General features: G+C 44.1%; 1 protein-coding gene across 1 annotated transcript in view; it reads right to left on the bottom strand.

Moving 5' to 3' along the window:
- The window catches only part of LOC126100704 (rabphilin-3A), a 1,079,132-nt gene that overhangs the window by 529,850 nt on the left and 525,401 nt on the right, over window positions 1–23,881 (bottom strand). The window lies entirely within an intron of this gene.

Below are 23,881 nucleotides of genomic sequence, written 5' to 3'. Positions count from 1 at the left end.
AAGCATAACTAGAAACATCTTACATATTTTTCTCTTTGTGCTGTATGCAAGCCTAAGTTATTAATTACATTACGGTTTGTCTTATATGAAATACCAGCTTTGCGGAAATATTTTTTGTATGATTTTAGGGGTTTAAAAAAACTAGTATTAACAGACGTAGGCTGAATGATGTGATTTAACCATTTTTATCAATTTTGGATGTTCTTCAAATGCACTCCTGGAAATTGAAATAAGAACACCGTGAATTCATTGTCCCAGGAAGGGGAAACTTTATTGACACATTCCTGGGGTCAGATACATCACATGATCACACTGACAGAACCACAGGCACATAGACACAGGCAACAGAGCATGCACAATGTCGGCACTAGTACAGTGTATATCCACCTTTCGCAGCAATGCAGGCTGCTATTCTCCCATGGAGACGATCGTAGAGATGCTGGATGTAATCCTGTGGAACGGCTTGCCATGCCATTTCCACCTGGCGCCTCAGTTGGACCAGCGTTCGTGCTGGACGTGCAGACCGCGTGAGACGACGCTTCATCCAGTCCCAAACATGCTCAATGGGGGACAGATCCGGAGATCTTGCTGGCCAGGGTAGTTGACTTACACCTTCTAGAGCACGTTGGGTGGCACGGGATACATGCGGACGTGCATTGTCCTGTTGGAACAGCAAGTTCCCTTGCCGGTCTAGGAATGGTAGAACGATGGGTTCGATGACGGTTTGGATGTACCGTGCACTATTCAGTGTCCCCTCGACGATCACCAGTGGTGTACGGCCAGTGTAGGAGATCGCTCCCCACACCATGATGCCGGGTGTTGGCCCTGTGTGCCTCGGTCGTATGCAGTCCTGAATGTGGCGCTCACCTGCACGGCGCCAAACACGCATACGATCATCATTGGCACCAAGGCAGAAGCGACTCTCATCGCTGAAGACGACACGTCTCCATTCGTCCCTCCATTCACGCCTGTCGCGACACCACTGGAGGCGGGCTGCACGATGTTGGGGCGTGAGCGGAAGACGGCCTAACGGTGTGCGGGACCGTAGCCCAGCTTCATGGAGACGGTTGCGAATGGTCCTCGTCGATACCCCAGGAGCAACAGTGTCCCTAATTTGCTGGGAAGTGGCGGTGCGGTCCCCTACGGCACTGCGTAGGATCCTACGGTCTTGGCGTGCATCCGTGCGTCGCTGGGGTCCGGTCCCAGGTCGACGGGCACGTGCACCTTCCGCCGACCACTGGCGACAACATCGATGTACTGTGGAGACCTCACGCCCCACATGTTGAGCAATTCGGCGGTACGTCCACCCGGCCTCCCGCATGCCCACTATACGCCCTCGCTCAAAGTCCGTCAACTGCACATACGGTTCACGTCCACGCTGTCGCGGCATGCTACCAGTGTTAAAGACTGCGATGGAGCTCCGTATGCCACGGCAAACTGGCTGACACTGACGGCGGCGGTGCACAAATGCTGCGCAGCTAGCGCCATTCGACGGCCAACACCGCGGTTCCTGGTGTGTCCGCTGTGCCGTGCGTGTGATCATTGCTTGTACAGCCCTCTCGCAGTGTCCGGAGCAAGTACGGTGGGTCTGACACACCGGTGTCAATGTGTTCTTCTTTCCATTTCCAGGAGTGTATTTTGTTGCCTCTTGACGAAAGAACAGACGTAATCAAATCTGCCCGTTTGGCTGTGTTTGCTCGATACTGTGTTGCAAACGACGTCAAAGGAGAACTTAATGCGATAATATCGTTTCCAGAAACTACTATGGGCACGGATATTTGTATGCCTGTTAAAAATTCGCTTACTGGAAGAGAAACAGATTCAAGCAAAATTGTTTTCATACTGAATGATGCTGCCAATGTGGTGGGAAAAGTGGTTTTGTTTATTTATTCCAAGCACACATTGGACATTCTGTTCTTGGATTCCACTGCGTCATACATCAACAAGCCTTGCATGCAAAGGGTGGTTTCGATTGCCTTGCTAATATATGGCTGTAGTCACAAAAATAGTGAACTTTATAGTGTCGCAAGCTTCTAATAAAAAAAAGTGCAAAGTATTGTTAGATGATGTCACCACGGTGTAAAGTGACTTACTGATGGATAAATGTGTTCGCCAGTTGACCCTCGGCAAGATTCGAAGATCGTTGGAGGAAATCAAGCAGTTTTTACAAAAAGAGATTGTTAATGGATGTTACGGATATGTGCCAGCACTTCAATGATCTGAACATAAAGCTTCAAAGGCATAAACAAAACAGTTATTGTGAACATACATCTTATTTGCGCTATAGAGAACTGTATTTTAAAAGTCGCGTTGTTTACAAAAACTACAAGTATTTTCCAAATATGAAAACAAGTTAACACCGATTTGGACCGACAAGTAGAACCAGGCAAAAAAAAGTCACTGAGGAATCTTGTCCTGCAATACATTCAACAGTCAAAAAATTTTCATGGAGGTTTCCTCAGTCTAAAGAGTTGTCGGAAACACTGAAATGTATTACACTATTTGTCCACATGTGACTTCACTAGATAAACTGGACCTTTCTAAAATTGAGTGGTTGGGAACTGAAGAAATTCAAATGCAGCTGGTATACTGCATTTCAGTATGGACTCAAAAAATTTATCTAAGCAAGAAAACAACTGGAAGTAAACGAATCAGAGACTATCAGGCAATATGAGGAGAAAATGCCAACATTAAAATTATGAAAACGTCGAATTCAATCCCAGACACATATAAGTGCCTAAAGAAGCTGGCTTGACAATATTTTCATCTAGTTATGCCTCCGAGCACTTATTTTCTAAAATGAATAACATCAAAGACACGATAAGAACCCGTTTGTCAGATGAATCAAATTCAGCCTGCAGTATGCTAAAAGCTATAAAGCTGGCACCCAATATGAATTATTTGCAACAGCGGAAATAATATTTATTTTTCTTGCACTTTTATAAACTAAAAATCAATATAAGCAATAACTCACTGATAATGTTAGCCAGCAAAACAGAAACAGAGATGAAAAACATAACCAGATTAGACAAGTTACTCTCTCTCCTAGTCTCTCTCTGACACACACACACACACACACACACACACACACACACACACACAAAACAAATGAACAACTATTAAACCAAATATATACACCACACACAAATAAAAGACGTAAGACAATCGCACAGCGACAGTTGTCATCACTGTACGCTATAAAAACACATATCTAGTTTACAGTGAAAAATGGAAGTGAAGTGTTAAAATACATGTGGTCGAAAAACCTCCGAAAATTGGCATCTGCAGCATGAAGACCGAGACATGGACCAACAACATCGCAAATCGTAAGAATACCAAACGATAATTTAGCATCACGAAACTTGTGCTAGAGAACTTGTTTCTGACCTTACAAACAAGAGAATAACAGGACATAAGGTAATATAGTAAGATACTTGTAACTACTATATAATGCGTTTATTATATACAATAAAAAGACATTTATTACAGTCCACTGAAGATGCTTGAGAAACAAAAGAAGCAAAACACATATGGAAAAAATCAAACTGCCGTTCATTTAGTTGCAAAGACGCAATTTTCCTCCACAAAAATGTTTATTTTATGACTGTCTTGTAAATAGTTATATAAAACCCTAAAATATGCATTAATATACTACCGAACGTCCGAACGTCCGAACACGTACAAAATAAGCAAGGAAAAACAGTAACAGACGGTATCAAAATTTACTGCTACGATTAGTCTGATGGCACCCCTTCGCTGTATTAAATATTTCTTTAAGAAAAATGGCACGTAGATGTACAAACGTTCGCCGTCCGTGCATTACAGCACTTCTGAAATTACTGTTACGTCTGTTGATCTTGTTGCGTTAAGAACGACTTACTGAGCTCTATCTGCAAAGAAGCCCTGTATCCACAGTGGTATCTCTATTTCATTTTTACGTTTCCAGCGCAGCGAGTTCATTTTACTGTAATATACACACATCAAAAAAAGTTTTGTAGCACCTCGGTTCCGAGAGTTCAAAAACCTATACAGAAAATTGGAACAGAGGTCAAAATGAACATCATTTCCGCCCTTTTTATTAGTGGCTCTAAGCACTATGGGACGTAACATCTGTCATCAGTCTCCTAGACTTAGAACTACTTAAACCTAACTTACCTAAGGACATCACACACATCCAAGCCCGAGGCAGGGTACGAAACTGCGGCCGGAGCAGCACCGCGGTTCCGGACTGAAGTGCCTAGAACCGCTCGGTCACAGCGGCCGGTGCTCGTTTTATTGCTCATGAAAACCACACACTGCATGTTGTACACCAGATTGCTGTTAAGTACCGGTACCTCTAATACACAGTAGCACGTCCTCTTGCATTGATGCATGCCTGTATTCGTCGTGGCATACCAACCATTAGTTCATCAAGGCACTGTTGGTTCAGATTGCCCCACTCCTCCAAGGGCTATTCGGCGTAGATCCTTGAGAGTGGTTGGTGGGTCACGTCGTCCATAAACAGCCCTTTTCAATCTATCCCAGGCATGTTCGATAGTGTCCATGTCTGGATAACATGCTGGCCACTCTAGTCGAGCAGTTTCGGTATCCTGAAGGAAGTCATTCACAAGTTGTGCACGATGGGGGCGCGAATTATCGTCCATGGAGACGAATGCAAAGGCAGTATACTGCCGATATAGTTACACTATCGGTCGCAGGATGGCATACACGTATCGTACAGTCGTTACGGCGACTTCCGTGACCACCAACGTCGGCCCCACATAATGCGACCCGAAAACAGCAGGGACCCTCCACCTTGCTGCACTCGTTGGTCAGTGTGTCTAAGGCGTTAGGCCTGACCGGGTTGCCTCCAAATACGTCTCTGACGATTGTGTGGTTGCAGGCATATGGGACATTTATCGGTGAAGAGAACGTGATGTCAATCCTGAGCGGTTCATTCAGCGCGTTGTTGGTCCCATCTGTACCGCGCTGCATGGTGTCATGGTTCTGAAGATGGACCTCGTCATGGACGTCGGGAGTGAAGCTGTACATCATGCAGCCTATTGCGCACAGTCTGAGTCGTAACACGACTTCCAGTGGCTGCACGAAAAGCATTATTCAACATGGTGACGTTGCCGTCAGGACTCCTCCGAGCTATAATCCGTAGGTAGCGGTCATCCACTGCAGTAGTAGCCCTTGGGCGGCCTGTGCGAGGCATATGATAGACAGTTAATGTCTCTATCTCCTCCATGTCCGAACAACATCGCTTTGGTTCACTTCGAGACTCCTGGACACTTCCCTTGTCGAGAGCCCTTCTTGGCGCAGAGTAACAATGCGGAGGCGATCGAACCACGGTATTAGCTGTCTAGGCATGGTTGACCTACAGAAAACACGAGCCTTGTACCTCCTTCCTGGGGGAATGACTGGAACTGATCGGCTGTCGGACCCCCTCCGTCTAATAGGCGCTGCGCATGCATGGTTGTTTACATCTTTGGGCGGGTTTGGTGACACCTCTGAACAGTCAAAGGGACTGTGTCTGTGACACAATATCCATAGTCAGCGTTTATCTTCAGGAATTCTGGGATCCGGGGTGATATAAAACTTTTTTTGATGTGTGTAATTTAAAACACTGTCTCTGCGATCTTTTGCAGGGCACATTATATTATTTACTCTTTGAGGTCCAATTGTAGTCTTCTCTAAGGAAAAGAAGACAATGCCAGAGAAATCAATCCTCGTCCATCAGCTCATTTAATTGTTGCATGTTTTTCTTTCGAGCTCTACCATAGGTAATTAGTGGCCCCTACAAGAGACTTTATCTTACTAACACTGGGGATAAAGATTTCAAACTCATTTAGCGATGTATACGAGTGCATGTATGGAACTGACGTGCTTAAATAAAAGCAAAGGCAAAGAAAATTTCTTCTTCGTTATTTGTCTGTCTGAACTAATGAACCCAGCGTCTCCCAGCTTTATCTGCTACGTAGCAACAGAAGCAAAGACTAATAGCTCTCAAATTTCAGTTTCTCTCCATTACAACGGCTACACGGTAAGGAAATATTGTTCTCATATTTTTCAACACACTTTTTTTTTTATTGCGATGTGAGTCAAAAACCTGGTTCGATACTCGATAAGCCGGTATTTTGTTCGTTAGACGACAAATACTCGTTTTATACGTTCGTGGTGAAGTTTCTACACATGTACTCTCTTTCGTAACTGGATATTGTTGTTCCAAATAACATACATATATTTTTTTTATTCGTAATATTTTCCCTTGTCTTGTGAAATGGGATAACACTCTTTGGCTGAGGATGCTAACAGATAAATCATGAAACCTCATGACAAATTAAAACTGTGTGCCGGACCAGGACTCGAACTCGGGACATTTGCCTTTCCTGGACAAGTGCTCTACCTTGATTCTCTCGAGATTTGACAGGAAATACCCATGTACGATGAGCTTTGCATTTCCCATTTATGTACTGAAAACTTTCACTCTGAATAAGATGTCAGTTTGCTTTTTTTCCTCTCATCATACGAGATGTTTTCTAGAATCCCCATATTCGTATACATTTATGTCCTGTAAGCTGCCTTACGGTGTGCAGCGGAGGGTACTTTATTGCCAATCCTCCTCCCCCCTTCCTGTTCCATAGTTTGTGGGAAGGATGGTTACTGATAAGCCTCTGTGTGAACAAGAATATCTCTAATTTTACCTTCAACGTCTCTCGAAACTTCAATAGTCAACCATTACCGGTACTATACATCAAATACTTTTCCCATTACAATAAGAAGGAAGTATTCGTAATGTGGGCGTACAAAGAAAGGTACCCCTGCAAGATACTACATTGTATGAATTCGACGTCTATTTCGTTATCTATGATTCTGGAATGTCCTTTGACCCAGAGAAGTGCATTCTTTTACGCGTGCTCGTTTGGCGGGTCTCACAAGCGAAAGTGGATTCGAAATTATCTGAACGCAGTATCGTAACTATCGTGGAAGATCAAGGAACTCCGTGTGCAAATGAAGCTGCAAGTGCACTTTGATTATGACGATGGGGGAACGCTCAACGAATACACGAACAGCTCATTGTCACAGACAGTCAGACTCGTATCCACTACAGTTGATTAGCGAATCAACTGAGTATGGGCCGCCGGCCGATGTGGCCGTGTGGTTCTAGGCGCTGCAGTCTGGAACCGCGAGACCGCTACGGTCGCAGGTTTGAATCCTGCCTCGGGCATGTATGTGTGTGATGTCCTTAGATTAGTTAGGTTTAACTAGTTCTAAGTTCTAGAGGACTACTGACCTCAGCAGTTGAGTCCCATAGAGCCATTTGAACCATTTTTGAGTATGGGCCATCGAAGCAGGTGGGTGGTACCTTTGCCAATGATAACGACGGGGGTCAAAGGAACAAATTCCAGTTTTTGCATTTCCTGTACAGTGCTACGACTTAAATTTTTCTTGACTGCAATTTGGCAACCTCCTCCGATTAGTTATACATTCTGAGTGGTTCAAATGGTTCTGAGCTCTATGGGACTTAACCGCTGAGGTCATCAGTCCCCTAGAACTTAGAACTACTAAAATCTAACTTCTTATTGTAATGGGAAAAGTATTTGATGTATAGTACCGGTAATGGTTGACTATTGAAGTTTCGAGAGACGTTGAAGGTAAAATTAGAGATATTCTTGCTCACACAGAGGCTTATCAGTAACCATCCTTCCCACAAACTATGGAACAGGAAGGGGGGGGAGGAGGATTGGCAATAAAGTACCCTCCGCTGCAGACCATTTTCTTCGAGTTAATTTGTAAGTTACTTACCAATAATGGAGCGCTGTCTGAAAAATGCCGCACAAATACTCAGTCAGGTCTCCATAAGATTTCAATGAAATTAAAATATTGGCAACTTGGTTTAAATACTAGTATTAGGAAAATTAAAACTGTGTACTTCAAAAAACGCAGCTCTCGATGAATAAAATACAAGGAGACGCAAGGTCAACCTCGGCAGCTGTGTCTTCGCGGCAGATTGCTAACCTTTGGGGCCCAGGTTCGATTCTCGGCCGGGTTGGAGATTTTCTCCATTTTGAGATCCGGTGTTGTATTGTCGTTACATTCGTATTGTCATTACTGCCACGAAATTCGCCTCAAACAAGCTATGGTATCGTCTTTCCACTACTGGGGTGGCTGGGTCGGCACGAACCGGAAGGTAATAAAATGAAATAAAAAAGAACTATATGTCGCAAGTGGAATCAGTCAATTCATAGATGTACCTGGGTACAACAATTCGTGGGGATACTAATTGGAATGATCAGATAGTCTCAATCACTGAAAGCAAACAGGAATAACAGGGGATAATAAGAATATACAGTGTACCACCATAAATGAATGGTTACTGCAGCTGACTGCCATGCGGAGGACACGCGTTCGATTCCCGGTTCTACAAGAGATTTTTCCATGTCAGGAGGAGTAGAATACGAATAAATAAAATAAAAGGACTTATTTGGATGACTTAATAACGGATTGAAGTCCAAAACAGATCGACATTTAAATAAAAACAAAATTATGTGCTACTTTTACTGTTCCGTAGTTTAATTGAATCCTAGTAAGTTGCTACTGACTGCCATACAGCATGCCGGAAGGGAGTAAGCTCCTTTGTAGCCTAATATTCCAAGAAATATTTCACAGCGTAAAGTGTGCCTGGAAACATACACATCACTTTAAACCTATTATTTACGTGAGAGTACCTTTCTGGGTATGAAAGTGGTATAAGCAACTGCTTAGGAGGTTTCAAGAAATGTTTTCAAGAAATATTAAACTAATAATACTTAAAGGGAAAAATTTAATGTAATTCCCCTTCACGAAACGATCTACACACCGATAAGCACGAGATAATACCACGGATGTTTTGTCAAAAGTCACTTGATATAGCTATAGAGATGTTGGTGCCAAGAAAAAGACGCCATGCCCAATCTGCCTATGTCCGTGGTCGAAGGTCGGTACCGATAGACCCGCCAGGGCCTGTGTACAGAGTCCACGTTATAGTGAGAGTATTAAGTAATGGTCAGAGGTTTTTTGGACCAACGGGGAAATTTCACAATTCTAATGTCAAACCTAAAGTGGTAGAAGCTTGAAGATAGACACCAACTCTCCCGCGAAAGAATACTTACAACGTTTCAAGTATCAGTTTAAGTGAGCAATCCAGGAATATTCTACATCCTTCTACGCACTACTCCCCTAAGGATCGTGAAGAAAAGATACTCTGATTACAGAGTGCACGGAAACATTTGAGTTGTCATTCTTCCTAAGCACCATACACGAATACGGGAAGGAACGCTAATACGTAGATTGGTTAAAAAGGCTCTGAGCACCACGGGACTTAACATCTGTGGTCATTAGTCCCCTAGAACTTAGAACTACTTAAACCTAACTAACCTAAGGACATCACACACATCCATGCCCGAGGCAGGATTCGAACCTGCGACCGGAGCGGTCACGCGGTTCCAGACTGAAGCGCCTAGACCGCACGGCCACACCGGCCGGCACTAATACGTAGAACTTTGGGAAATACTCTCTCGTATGCACTTCATAATGGTTTGCACACTGGGGATGTAACCCATCAGTCCAAAAAGCTTCGAGACTGGATTAATAAAAAGTAAAGTGCAGATCGTACTTTTAATGCTTCAGCTGCTCTACACAGTCTCACCCTTTCACCCCCGCGCCCTTGAGTAGAACGCACAGAAAGTTCGTATAACAATGTGGAACTGTCAGAGAAGTTCTTCTCTGAGAAGTTGTTCAACTCACATATCACTTTGGTTTAAATGTCAGTTATGTGGTCAAAGTGTTGGCCCTTCACGTGAATTTCTGCACTTTGACGTTTTGTGGTAGGCTAATATTGGTAACACCAAGTCACGTCACCAGTGATGCTGTTTTCCAGAAAAAGAACTGTCCGCGTTTCGCATCGTTGATTTTTTTCGGTAGCCAAGAAGTGCGGGAAAACCTTTGCACACACTTTCATCTTCTTCAAAGCATTTCGGAGAATGTTTTGAAGATTTGATTCAGAGACGTTCCTCCATTACGACTTGTCACACAACAACGCTGAAACTCTACGGTCGCTCGTCCGACTTAACACTGCCTGATCACGACTAGCTGGTCGAATGCACATCTGTTTATAGTTTTAGCTCTACTGTAGTTATTGACGTCGCTTGTACGCCAGAAATAAAATCAGTCTTTGAAATTATTTGACGGACTGTGCACATGCAGATGTAGATGTGGAAGGACAGTCATATTCTGCTGCAGACCTAACTCATCATATAAACAAAGTGAAAAAAGGCAGGGCGTTGTGTACAGTAGAAATGAAAGAAGTGTACACAGTAGCATAGGAGGTGTCATTTAGTTCACAGGGGAAGTTACTGTATCGTGTATATACGGCAAATTCACATAGTTACCTGCACGATTAGTCCAATAGTACATTCAGTAGGCTACATTTTTGCCTCTTGGTTAGAAACCTTGCTTTTCTTTTAGATTAGTTTGAAGTAACCGATACCGAAGCCACCCGGGCATTAACATCTACGGCCGATCGACTTGTGTGGCGCATCCATACTTTTGTTTGCAGGCCGCTGGGCAGAATTATGATTACATTTCAGAGTACAATGTTAGATAACTCAAATCTTAACTCCAAATTCTAGTAGTTTTCATATAACTTAAATGATTTAAGCAGTATACTCCAGGAACGATCTCAGGAGCCACCACATAATTGACAAACATTATTTACACGAAATATTTGTAGACCACATACAGAAACGTTCCTCTAGAGTCAGTATATTTATTGGTGAAAATCGTATCAAAATCACTACAGTAATTCCTGAGGTCTGCCGCCAAATACAGGCGTAAAAATTTGGTGGGAAAGCAAATCAAACACCGCGACCGACTGACGTAATACTTTAAACTTCTAATAAATCGACAAAAGAGATTGCATACAGTACTCTTATCCGCCGCGTTCTGCAGTATTGGTGGGCAGTGTGGCATGCCCGTTAGTTAGGATTGACGGTGAGGACATGGTAAAAGTTCAAAAAAGGGCAGATCATTTTGTATTATCGCGACATACTGGAGGCAGTGCCACAGACATGAGAGACGAATTGGGGTGACATTTATTAAAACAACGGTGTTTCTCGTTGCGTCAAGACCTTCTCACGAAATTTCAGTCACCAATTTTCTGCTCAGAGTGTGAAAATATTTTGTTGGTTCAAATGGTTCAAATGGCTCTGAGCACTATGGGACTCAACTGCTGTGGTCATAAGTCCCCCTAGAACTTAGAACTACTTAAACCTAACTAACCTAAGGACATCACACACATCCATGCCCGAGGCAGGATTCGAACCTGCGACCGTAGCGGTCGTGAGGTTCCAGACTGTAGCGCCTTTAACCGCTCGGCCACTCCGGCCGGCATTTTGTTGGTGTCCATATTCATAAGGAGAAATGATCATCATAATAAAACGAGAGAAATCATAGCTCGCACAGAAAGACTTAAGTGCCCGTTTTTACCGCGCGCTGTTCGAGAATCTTACGGTAGGGAAGTAGCTTGAAGGTGGTTTGAAGTACCCTCTGCCAGGTACTTAACTGTGAACTGCAGAGTAATCACATAGACGTAGAAAACGAGAGGGGAACTTTATTTATAATATGTATTGATAACGCTGTCAGTACGGGTAGGAAGAACGTATTGTGTTGTTAGACAAAAGTGTGTCGGATGTTGGAAGAAGGCGGGCATGGAAGAGGTCAGCGCGTCCTCGGGGCGCTAGATTGCCGCAGGTGGATCACGTATGCCGTAGCGCCGTTTTACGACCACGGCCGGAGCCTTCTCTCGGCCGTCTGTTGGCGCCCATATTTTACGACGCCCGTGCAATACGACCGTTACTCTCTCTCTCTCTCACGCCCCGTCGAGAGATGGCCTGTTGTTGCAACGACTATAGTAAATCCTACGAGATCAAACCACCTAAGGCGTGCTGTAGCACAGGGCGTTCCTGTACTTCTACCACTTCTTTACATAACACATACAGTGGTTTACTTATCTTTTCCAAGTTCAATTCTTTTTTATTATGAATTATTTATCTAGCGTAACGTAGCTAGGTATTTGATGTAATACTTCCATTTATTTGTTTGTCTTTGAGTATACATCACGCGGCCATCGATGTAAATAAATCAGAATTACGTACGAGGACGGTTTAAATAAAGAACGATTAGAATTTTTATTGACAGTGTATCTTAAACGATCCTCATAATTTCAATGGTTCTTATCAAAACAGTCTCTTTGGGTGCGATGCTCTTGTCCCTACGTTTCTGCCAATCTGCAAGGACACGCTGGGCATCATTCACCATTCTTTCAGAATTGCCTCCACTGTCTTCAATACTGCTTTATCATGGAAAATGCCTCCCACGAAAGTGTTTCTACATCTACATCCACATACATGCTCCGCAATCCACCATACGGTGCGTGGCGGAGGTTACCTCGTACCTAAACTAGCATCTTCTCTCCCTGTTCCACTCCCAAACAGAACGAGGGAAAAATGACTGCCTATATATCTCTGTAAGAGCCCTAATCTCTCTTACCTTTGTGGTCTTTCCGCGAAATATAAGTTGGCGGCAGTAAAATTGTATTGCAGTCAGCCTCAAATGCTCGTTCTCTAAATTTCCTAAGTAGCGATTCATGAAAAGAACGCCTCCTTTCCTCCAGAGACTCCCACCCGAGTTCCTGAACATTTCCGTAACACTCGCGTGATGACCAAACCTACCAGTAACAAATCTAGCAGCCCGCCTCTGAATTGCTTCTATGTCCTCCCTCAATCCGACCTGATAGGGATCCCAAACGCTCGAGTAGTACTCAAGAATAGGTCGTATTAGTGTTTTATAAGCGGTCTCCTTTACAGATGAACCAATCTTCCCAAAATTCTACCAATGAACCGAAGACGACTATCCGCCTTCCCCACAACTGCCATTACATGCCTGTCCCACTTCATATCGCCCTGCAATGTTACGCCCAAATATTTAATCGACGTGACTGTGTCAAGCACTACACTACTAATGGAGTATTCAAACATTACGGGATTCTTTTTCCTATTCATCTGCATTAATTTACATTTATCTATATTTAGAGTTAGCTGCCATTCTTTACACCAATCACAGATCCTGTTCAAGTCATTTTGTATCCTCCTACAGTCACTCAAAGACGACACTTTCCCGTACACCACAGCATCATCAGCAAACAGCCGCACATTGCTATCCACCCTATCTAAAAGATCATTTATGTAGATAGAAAACAACAGCAGACTTATCACACTTCCCTGGGGCACTCCAGATGATACCCTCACCTCCGATGAACACTCAGGTTACGAAGAGAAAAAAATCTAACACGGGGCTAAATCCGGACTTTAGGGATGGTGATGGATACAATTCACGTTGATCTTTGCAAGCTGTTCAGTAGCAACATTTTAAATATGCTGCCACGCAGCAGTATTCAGCCTGCTTTACGGATATACATAGGTGTCTGTAAGGGTGGACGGCAAATCTCCCCCTCCGCTCCTCGTGGAATCTGGAATACGGATATTTTATTCATATATTCAGTTGGTAACCATCAGTTCATTGGGACTTTTTGTGTCACCTATAATATTTAGTTCTTGTGACATGATATGCTTTGAAGCTGACCAACTAGTTTATGTCAAATCGCAGTTTTTAGGTTCTTGCCCCCTCTCCCTCTGCCCCCATGGAAAAAATTTCTGTGGTACTACATGCGGATGTGCGGTCATTTGCCCCTGACATGGAGTTGTTAAAGTTTCAGGGCATCCAACTGTAACGTTGTCCAGTGATTGATGTGTTTAAAGATAAACCATGCTGTGCTGATAAACATTCGATTAATATCTAAAAATTACATGACCATAAGTCTGCCAGGTGAAGTATCAACTTTTGGTTTTTTTTGGAGGTTGATGTAGCCAAATTTCATTTACCTTCGAAAGAAACTTTGGATCTTCCTCTAACAACTTCAGCTGCATGCAAAACTCCAAGGATGTGTCCTTTTGTTCTGGATTCAGCTGTCTTGGAATCTACAAATTTTCCATCTCTCTCTTGTTGGTGGCACTCAGTGAAATTTTGAGTATTCCAGGAAATGTTCGTAAGGTCGTTCGTCGATCCTCCCTTACAATGGCGACAGTGGTGTCGATGTTTTCTTCCGTAAGAGCAGTAACTGGCGCGGTCCATTTCCTTTTGAAGCTGATTGTCTCCTCTATGTAAATAATTTAAACCATATTCGAGCTGTGCTGTAGGGAAGAACATACCCTGAACATTCCTCCTGTAACACAGCATAGGCCTCAACTGAAAATTTCTTGAGACGAAAGCAGAATTTCAAAGCTCCATGTTGTTCATTGCGCGTCATCTCCACTGCTTCGATAGGCGATGCCGAACGAGTCTCATCTTACCCGTCTCTCACAGAAGAGAAACAATAGTGGCGACAATAAAACTAGCACGGTGTGTTTGTTACGCATTAAACTAATAGAAAATCTTAAGATTAAATTCTAGAGCGAGCAATTATCTCTGTAAAAAATATGATCATTCGTACGATTGGTACAGATAACAAATCTTTCTTTCTTTCCCTCTTTTGCTACTTCCTGTATGAAGTACGGATTTGGCATGGTTAAGTTAAGGGGTGGCCGGATTCCCTTCCTGCCGCCATCCCATACCCCCCAGGACGGAATTAGTGTACGCCAGCTGTCTGCGTCTAGTGTAAATCGTGACATAGTGTGAATGTGTTTCAAATGTCTGCGAGTCGCGTAACTGAGGCGGGACAGGGGAACCATCTCGGTATTCACCTAGTAGGATGTGGGAAACCGCCTGAAAACCACATCCAGGCTGGCCGGCACATCGGCCGCTGTCGTTAATCCGCCGGGCGGATTCGATCCGGAGCCGGCGCGCCTACCCTTATCCAGGAAGCAGCGCGTTAGCGCTCTCGGCTATCCTGGCGGGATATTGGTACAGATAACAAATAAAGTTAGATAATTAAACAACAGTGATGATTAAATAGAAACTAGGGCAAAAACAACCAGAAAAAAATTAGATTACACGAAATTATTTAGTTTATGTCATTCAGTTCATATCTCTCTTTTCAATTTAATTTAGAAGGATTGAATTTGTTGGTGACTGGTATTTATTACTTACAAAATTTCCTTGCAAGTTTAACGTGAGGGCACACAGTTTGACGCGTCCAAAAATATGTAGTTTGTGGCTTCCACTTCACCGCTGTCTCATCTACTGCGAGGTGCATTCAAGTTCTAAGGCCTCCGATTTTTTTTCTAATTAACTACTCACCCGAAATCGATGAAACTGGCGTTACTTCTCGACGTAATCGCCCTGCAGACGTACACATTTTTTCACAACGCTAACGCCATGATTCCATAGCAGCGGCGAAGGCTTCTTTAGGAGTCTGTTTTGACCACTGGAAAATCGCTGAGGCAATAGCAGCACGGCTGGTGAATGTGCGGCCACAGAGAGTGTCTTTCATTGTTGGAAAAAGCCAAAAGTCACTAGGAGCCAGGTCAGGTGAGTAGGGAGCATGAGGAATCACTTGAAAGTTGTTATCACGAAGAAACTGTTGCGTAACGTTAGCTCGATGTGCGGGTGCGTTGTCTTGGTGAAACAGCACACGTGCAGCACTTCCCGGACGTTTTTGTTGCAGTGCAGGAAGGAATTTGTTCTTCAAAACATTTTCGTAGGATGCACCTGTTACCGTAGTGCCGTTTGGAACGCAATGGGTAAGGATTACGCCCTCGCTGTCCCAGAACATAGACACCATCATTTTTTCAGCACTGGCGGTTACCCGAAATTTTTTTGGTGGCGGTGAATCTGTGTGCTTCCATTGAGCTGACTGGCGCTTTGTATCTGGATTGAAAAATGGCATCTACGTCTCATCCATTGTCACAACCGACGAAAAGAAAGTCCCATTCATGCTGTCGTTGCGCGTCAACATTGTTTGGCAACATGCCACACGGGCAGCCATGTGGTCGTCCGTCAGCATTCGTGGCACCCACCTGGATGACACTTTTCGCATTTTCAGGTCGTCATGCAGGATTGTGTGCACAGAACCCACAGAAATGCCAACTCTGGAGGCGATCTGTTCAACAGTCATTCGGCGATCCCACAAAACAATTCTCTCCACTTTCTCTATCATGTCGTCAGACCCGCTTGTGCGAGACCAAGGTTGTTTCGGTTTGTTGTCACACGATGTTTTGTCTTCATTAAACTGTCACACCCACGAACGCACTTTCGACACATCCATAACTCCATCACCACATGTCTCCTTAACTGTCGATGAATTTCAATTGGTTTCACACCACGCAAATTCAGAAAACAAATGATTGCACGCTGTTCAAGTAAGGAAAACGTCGCCATTTTAAGTATTTAAAACAGTTCTCATTCTGGCCGCTGGCGGTAAAATTCCTTCTGCCGTACGGTGCTGCCATCTCTGGGACGTATTGACAATGAACGTGGCCTCATTTTAAAACAATGCGCATGTATCTATCTCTTTCCAGTCCGGAGAAAAAAAAATTGCAGGCCTTAGAACTTGAAAGCACCTCGTACTACTGCTACATACATGTACATGTATACAAATCATTGTGAAGTGCATGGCAGAGGGTACGGCGATTGTACCAGTTAGTAGGGTTTTTTCACGTATGGAGCGTGGGAAGAATGATTGTTTTAATGCCTCTGCGTGTGCTGTAATTAATTTAATTTTGTAATTCTTCAGGCTTTTCCGGCGAGACGTTGTATATTCGGGCTTATGCCGGTTATTCGCGTCTTTCCTGGACAGTATTTCAACTGCGTGACTCGCAGTTTTCTTCAGGTGCGGTCTGATACTGATTCCGGTATTTAGTCTATGTCTATGTTGTGCTACGTGCTCTGCCTGCGGTCCGCGCCGCGTCTGGCACTCTGTCCGTGGTATGCGCCGACCAATTGTAGCGCTGTAGCGGTTTCTTCTACTTGCGACTGTTCCGAATACTGTGAGCGCACTTTGTCGTTATTATCCATTGTCAGTCTTGCGGTATTATGTTCTGAATGACGTCCAAGCAGTGCTAAATGTTTTTTCTTCCGATTGTCGTCATTTAAGTCATTTAAGTCCTCCTGTGATCTACGACGTTCTGTTACCGTGGTGTGTCGTGTTACGCTTTCCGTCCGAAGTCCTTGCCCACCAGGAGCGGCTGCAGTGTTATTTTCAGGGCGATGGCGCTAAGATTGCTGCTCGAGGCTCGGAAGAACGTCGTCAAGTATTGTGTCTGTTGTCTGAGTACCATTTCACGTGCGTCCTTTGTTACATGTAGCGGGCTGTTTCCTCCATCTGCACACTTGTGTCCCTTCGGCTCTTCTTGATTTTGCCTTCGTTGCGCCTTCAGAAGAGTGCCGGGTTCAAAGCTGAGCTCAGCTGGAAACCGGTGTCACGGTTAATGAGATTCTCTACTACCTTAATCTCAACAGATTCCTTTATGACGCTGTCCCAGTATCCCGATGTTTGTGTTGAAATCTTGGTATCATTATCCATCATAGAATGATTGAGTTCTCAACAATTCTCTGCAACCGCTGACTTGGTTGCCTATCTCGTTCTGGTGAGCCTTTGGTGCTCTTTGCACCTGATGTCAACAGTTCTGGTCGTCTGGCCGACGTATGCCATACCACATTTACATGGTACTGGTAAACGCACAGTTTCTGTAGACGCAGGTCATCGTTCACACTCACTAGCAGAGCCCTAAACTTGGTGGGTGAATGGAACACGCTTTTGATATTATGTTTGAGGAGAATTTTGCTGATTTTGGCAGATATCGGCCCGACATAGGGCAAATAAGGAACCTTCTGCGTTTCTTTTTGTACTTCTTCAGGAACCACTGGCGAGGAAACAGGGCACAGTGCCTTTTGAACATCTCGAGAAGAGTATCCATTTTTATAGAACACAGATTGTAGATGTTCTATCTCCGTCGCCAAATTATCAGAAGCTGACAGAGTTCGTGCCCGGTGAACCAGATTTATGAGTACACCATTTTTCTGTGGTCGGTGTAAGTGGGTTTGCGGTACACGCTGTGATTGAAGGTACAATCTACCTTCCTCTGAACTAGCACATTTAGGAGTAGTCCATTCTTCTCCAGTTCCATAGTGAATTTAATGTTAGGGTGGAGTGAGTTTAGGTGGTCCAAGAAAACATCGAGCTTTTCCCTCCCGTGGGGCCGTATGACAAAGGTGTTATCCACGTACCTGATCAAGCATTTTGGTTGATCTGGGACCGATGTAAGTGCCTCCTCTTCAAGTCTTCCCATAAAGAGACTGGCCACCACCGGTGATGGGATTCTGTCCATTGACAACACTTAAGTTTGCTCGTAGAACTGACTCCCATATAGCAAGTACGTCGAGGTCACTATGCGCCTGAATAAGTCCAGGAGAGCACCATCGAACTTTTCTCCAATCAGCTCAAGTGAATCATTAAGCGGTACGTGGGTGAACATGGAGACCACGTCAAAACTGTCCATTACGTCAGAGTTGGTGATCTGTAGCTGCCTGAGGCGTTGTAGGAAATCCTCTGAGTTGCGAATGTGATGCACACACTTCGCCACATATGGCAAGAGCATCTTCTTAAGGTGTTGAGCAGCGAGGTTTGTGGCTGCGTACATGTTGCTGGCTATTGGACGTAGAGGAACCTCTTCCTTGTGCACCTTAGGCAGGCCAAAAAGTCTATGAGGTACAGGTGCTTTAGCCCTTAGATGCTTAACAATCTTTTCTGGAAGGCCAGTTTCCTTTAGAAGAGCCCTGGGCTTCTTATTCACCTTGTTTGAGGGGTCCCTTTCTACTGGCCCGCATGCCGGGTCATCCAGAAGTTGTCGCACCTTACTACCGCAATCTGCCTTCTGTAGGACGACGGTAGCATCTCCTTATCTGCTGGTAATCTTGTCCTCACGATCCCTATGTGAGCGATACATAGTGGGTTGTAGTATACCCTATAATGATAATTTAAAGCCGGTTCTTGAAACTTTGTCAATAAGCTTTCTCGGAATAGTGTACGTTCATCTTCAGGAATCTGCCAGTTCAGTTTCTTCAGCATCTCAGTGACACTCCCCATGGATAAGACAAACCTGTGACCATTTATGCTGCCCTTCTCTGCGTACGTTCAATATCCCCTGTTAGTCTTCTTAGGTACGGATCCCACACATTTGAGCAATATTCTAGAATGTGTCTGACGAATGATTTGTAAGAAATCTGCTTTGTAGATTGATTGCATTTCCCCAGTATTCTGCCAATAAACCGAAGTCTACCACCTGCTGTACTCACATCTATACCATCATTCCATTTCATCTCTCTACAAAGTGTCACACCCAGGTATTTGCATAAGTTGGCAAATTCAAGCTGCGACTTATTGATGATGTACTCACAGGGTAGTATGTTTTTTCGTTTTGTCAAGAGCGCAATTTTACATTTCTGAACATTTAAAGCAAGTTATCAATTGTTACATCACTATGAAATCTCATCAAGATATTCTGTAAGGTACACATGGTACGATGCTGAGCAGTTGGTATGGTTGGAAATGGAGAACTTCGTAGGCCGCGATCGCAGTGTAGAAACTTTTATTGTTCCAGGGTGACTGGTTTCAACAGTCTGACGCTGTCATCATCTGATCTTATGGAAGATGTTATAAAATTTGTCATGTTACATTACACGAAGTCAAAGCAAGACATGATTGATACTTCCGCAGCTTCTTTCAGACAGTACCGTGTTATACATAACTACATTATTTGCAAAAAGTCTGAGGTTATTGTTCGCAAGGTCATTAATAGACAACGTGAATACCAAGGGTCTCAAATCATTTCCCTGGGGCACATCCGAAGTTACTTCTACATCTGACGATGAGCCTCTATCCAGGATAAACTGATGCGCCATCCCTACCAAAAAATCGTCAATGCAGTTAACGTGGTGCTGTACAAAATGGCAGTTGTTGATCCTCAGCCGTGCTATGGTAATTGCAATTGTCCGTGTACAAGTGTTTCCATGTCAATAATGTCTTGTTGGTAAAACTGTTGTTATTTGTGGGTAATATTTTCATTTAATTGTTTGAGAAGCTTGTCATTTTTTTGTCCACCCATTTCGAATTCTCTTCCTGTAGATCGATAATAGACTCTTTGCTGGAATGTGAGTACAGTTTCCTATGCCTGAGATCGCCGCATTTTTAGTGATACCGTCAGCAATCTAGTTGCCCAGGAATGCGGACGTGCGATTTAACCCAATGCACGGAGACGCTGCAGCCATTCATTTCCAATTAGTTTATGTGTACTATTGTCTCGTAGGTTATAGGGTGGTTTTTATGTCCTCAATGAAAATGTTTCAGAAGAGGGAACGTAGATTTTGAGTTCGAGTAGATGACAATGTTTTCCTCCGGAACCGTGTGATCGTGCGTAAGGACTTCCAAGATCGGTGTAAACTCTGCCGTCGTTATTGTAATGTTCTTTAGCTGCTTCTGCTTAAAACCTACTCGCACAAGAGAATCCCCAGAGGCCTAAAGTAATATACGTGAGCTTAGTAGCCATGCAGAGGAAGCTACAAGTGTTCAATACATTCCGACTAGTTGAATTTTGCAGAAAATCAAACTCGTCCTATACACGTCATATACACCTCTTCAGGTACGTTGTTCATACGACCTCGCAATTCAGGTGACATTAAGGCGGAATTTTTTAGATGGCCACGTATTAAAAAAATCGCAGGGGTGTTCAGTCGTGTGTGCATTGCGACCATGGTTCAAATGGCTCTGAGCAGTATGGGACTTAACATCTGAGGTCATCAGTCCCCTAGAACTTAGAACTACTTAAACCTAACTAGCGTAAGGACATCACACACATCCACGCCCGAGGCAGGATTCGAACCTGCGACCGTAGCGGACGCGCGTTTCCAGGCTGAAGCGCCTAGAACCGCTCAGCCACCCGGCCGGCCATTACGGCCACATTACCAACTTATGGACGTTGTCCTCAGGAGAACCGATTCACTCACTTTCCCAGTGCCACGTTCAAGAATCCGCAGACATGGGGATGGGTTTCGGGTGAACACCACCATGTGGGCAGACAAGATCCACAGTGTCAGTATCGACACGGAAGCGCCAAAGAAACTGCTATGGGCATGCGTATTCAAATACAGAGTTATGTAAACAGGCAGACTACGGAGCTGCGGCGACGACGCCTGTATATGACAACAAGTGTTTGGCGCAGTTGTTAGATCAGTTACTGCAGCTACAATGACAGATTATCAAGATTTATGTGAGTTTGAACGTGGTGCTACAGTCTGCGCACAAGCGACAGGACACAGCATTTCAGAGATAGCGAAAAGTGGCCATTTCCTCATGCGAGCATTTCACGAGTGTGCCGTGGATATCAGGAATCAGGTAGAACATCAAACTTCCGACATCGATGAGGCCGAAAACAGATCCTGCAAGAATAGTACCAACGACTGAAGAGAATCATTCAACGTGACAGAAGTGCAATCCTTCCGCAAATTGCGGCAGATTTCAATGCTGGGCCATCAACAATTGTCAGCCTGCAAACCATTCAACGAAACATCATCGATACGGGCTTTCCCAGCCGATGACCCACACGTGTACCCTTGATGAGTGCACGACACACAGCTTTACCTCTCGCCTGGGCCAGTCAACACCGACATTGGACTGTTGATGACTGGAAAGATGTGAAACTACTTCTTTAATTATTTCTTTATTAAACACTGACCTACAGAATTTTCCCTGACAAAGACAACTCAGACTTAACCTATTCATTTATTACCGACAATATACAAGCCCAACGCAATCTGACTGCTATACATCGACAACATGGTTTTCAATAATTAACACAAAAGAATGGCACTGACTTGCGATAAATCCTAACAAGAATCTTCTTCTCCTTTTGCTACTGCCTTTGCACCGCATCGTGCGCAGGGTCGGCAGGGTTAAGTAAGGATATAGCATGGTTAGCTTTTAGCGGTGGCCGGATGCCATTCCTGTCACCACCCTATACCTCCCTGGCACGAAATCAGTGTACCCCAGCTGTCTGTGTCTAGTGTAAATCATGAAATGGTGCTAATGTGTTTCAGATGTCTGCGAGTCGTGTAACTGAGGCGGGACGTGGGGACCATCACGATATTCAACTATTGGGATGTGGAAAATCGCCTAAAAACCACATCCAGGCTGGGCAGCACATCAGCCCTCGTCGTTAATTCGCTAGGCGGATTCGATCCGGGGTTGGCGCGCCTACCTGAGTCCAGGAATCGGCGAATTAGCGCTCTCGGCAACCTGGCTGGTCAAATCCTAACAAGAATACATACTCAAAAAATGTGAAATTAACGAAATATGAAACTACCTCCAACTTTGTTAATTGTCTAAACTCATTTCAGTCACGAATACCAACAGTGCAAACCCCTTCTTTTTCATAAGTCACTTACCTCACAGAAAATCTTAACACGAACTACAGCAATTACAGCAAGTAACAACTACATCCAGGGAAATAAAAAGATTCTAACTACTATAGACTACTAGGAAGCATGTGGTTAGCGAAAGAAAGATGCATTTAGAAAATTTTACCTTATTCATGGGACATGCAGTTCCAAAAATTATATAGTTGCAAATAACTCCAGTGCCCAAACATTATCAACCAAACATCCAAAATCATACATTTCCTTGCGTATTTGCTTACAAACACATCATTTCATCTCACTTTGCAATGCATGTCCTACCAACACAGAGTCTGCACTAAGAATATCATCTCAATACACTTCCCTATCCACTCGCTAACTGCTAGTCCGTCCAACCACAGAACCTCTTGCCGAGGGCACAGAGCGTTGTCAGCGATATTAACACAATCTATAGCGCTGCCAACATAAAAACAGGCTACTTACACATGTTGCCTGGTTGGGCGAGTCTCGTTTCAAAGTGTATCTAGCAGGTGGACGTATATGAGTATGGAGACAACCTCATGAATCCATGGACCCTGTATGTCAGCAGGGGACTGTTCAGACTGGTGGAGGCTCTGTTATGGTGTGTGGCATGTGCAGTTGGAGTGATATAGGACCCTTGATACGTCTTGATACGTCTCTGAGAGGTAATACGTACGTAAGCGTGGACAACGCGACACCCCACACGTCCATGATTGTTAGAGTGTGGCTACAGGAACACTTTTCTGAGTTTAAACACTTCCGCTGGCCACCAAACTTGCGAAATGACCATTATTGATATATCTGGGATGCCTTGCAACTTGCTGTTCAGAAGAGACCTCCACCTCCCCGTACTCTTACTGGTTTACGGACAACCCTGCAGGAATCATGGTATCAGTTCCCTCCAGCACTACTTCAGGCATTAGTCGAGTTCATGCCACGTCGTGTTGGGGCACTTCGGCATGCTCGCGTGAGCCATACTCGATATTAGGCAGGTGCACCAGTTTCTTTCGCTCTCCAGTGTAGTTGCGGCTCGAGTCAGTTTCACAGCATGTCTCGATAGCCGTGTCCTGAGATTTTTGATCGCAATATCATTGCTAAAGTCACAAAGTGCTGCACGATAATATGGCGGTTTTATGCGTCACAGATTCGAACACTGCCTCTGTTCATTGTAGCATTCACAAAAAAATATTGCTTCATTATGAAAGAGAAAGGATGTTACGGCAACCAGTCTTGTTATTGTTAACAGAGTCTTCAGTTCTTGAGACAGGTTGAATGGCGTACCATCTACGACTTTAAGTTTCTGTCGACGGGAATACGGATTAGCAAGAAAGGAGATACTTGGTCTCTTTGTAGAATTTGGACGAGGTGCAGTGAAACTAGTGTCTATAGCACATTGTGAGATATGTAGAAAATAATGGTAAACAATGGAATCAAG

The sequence above is a fragment of the Schistocerca cancellata genome, chromosome 9, assembly GCF_023864275.1.
Source record: "Schistocerca cancellata isolate TAMUIC-IGC-003103 chromosome 9, iqSchCanc2.1, whole genome shotgun sequence".
In the NCBI taxonomy this organism is placed as follows: domain Eukaryota; kingdom Metazoa; phylum Arthropoda; class Insecta; order Orthoptera; family Acrididae; genus Schistocerca; species Schistocerca cancellata.
This window is presented reverse-complemented; position numbering and strand designations above follow the sequence as displayed.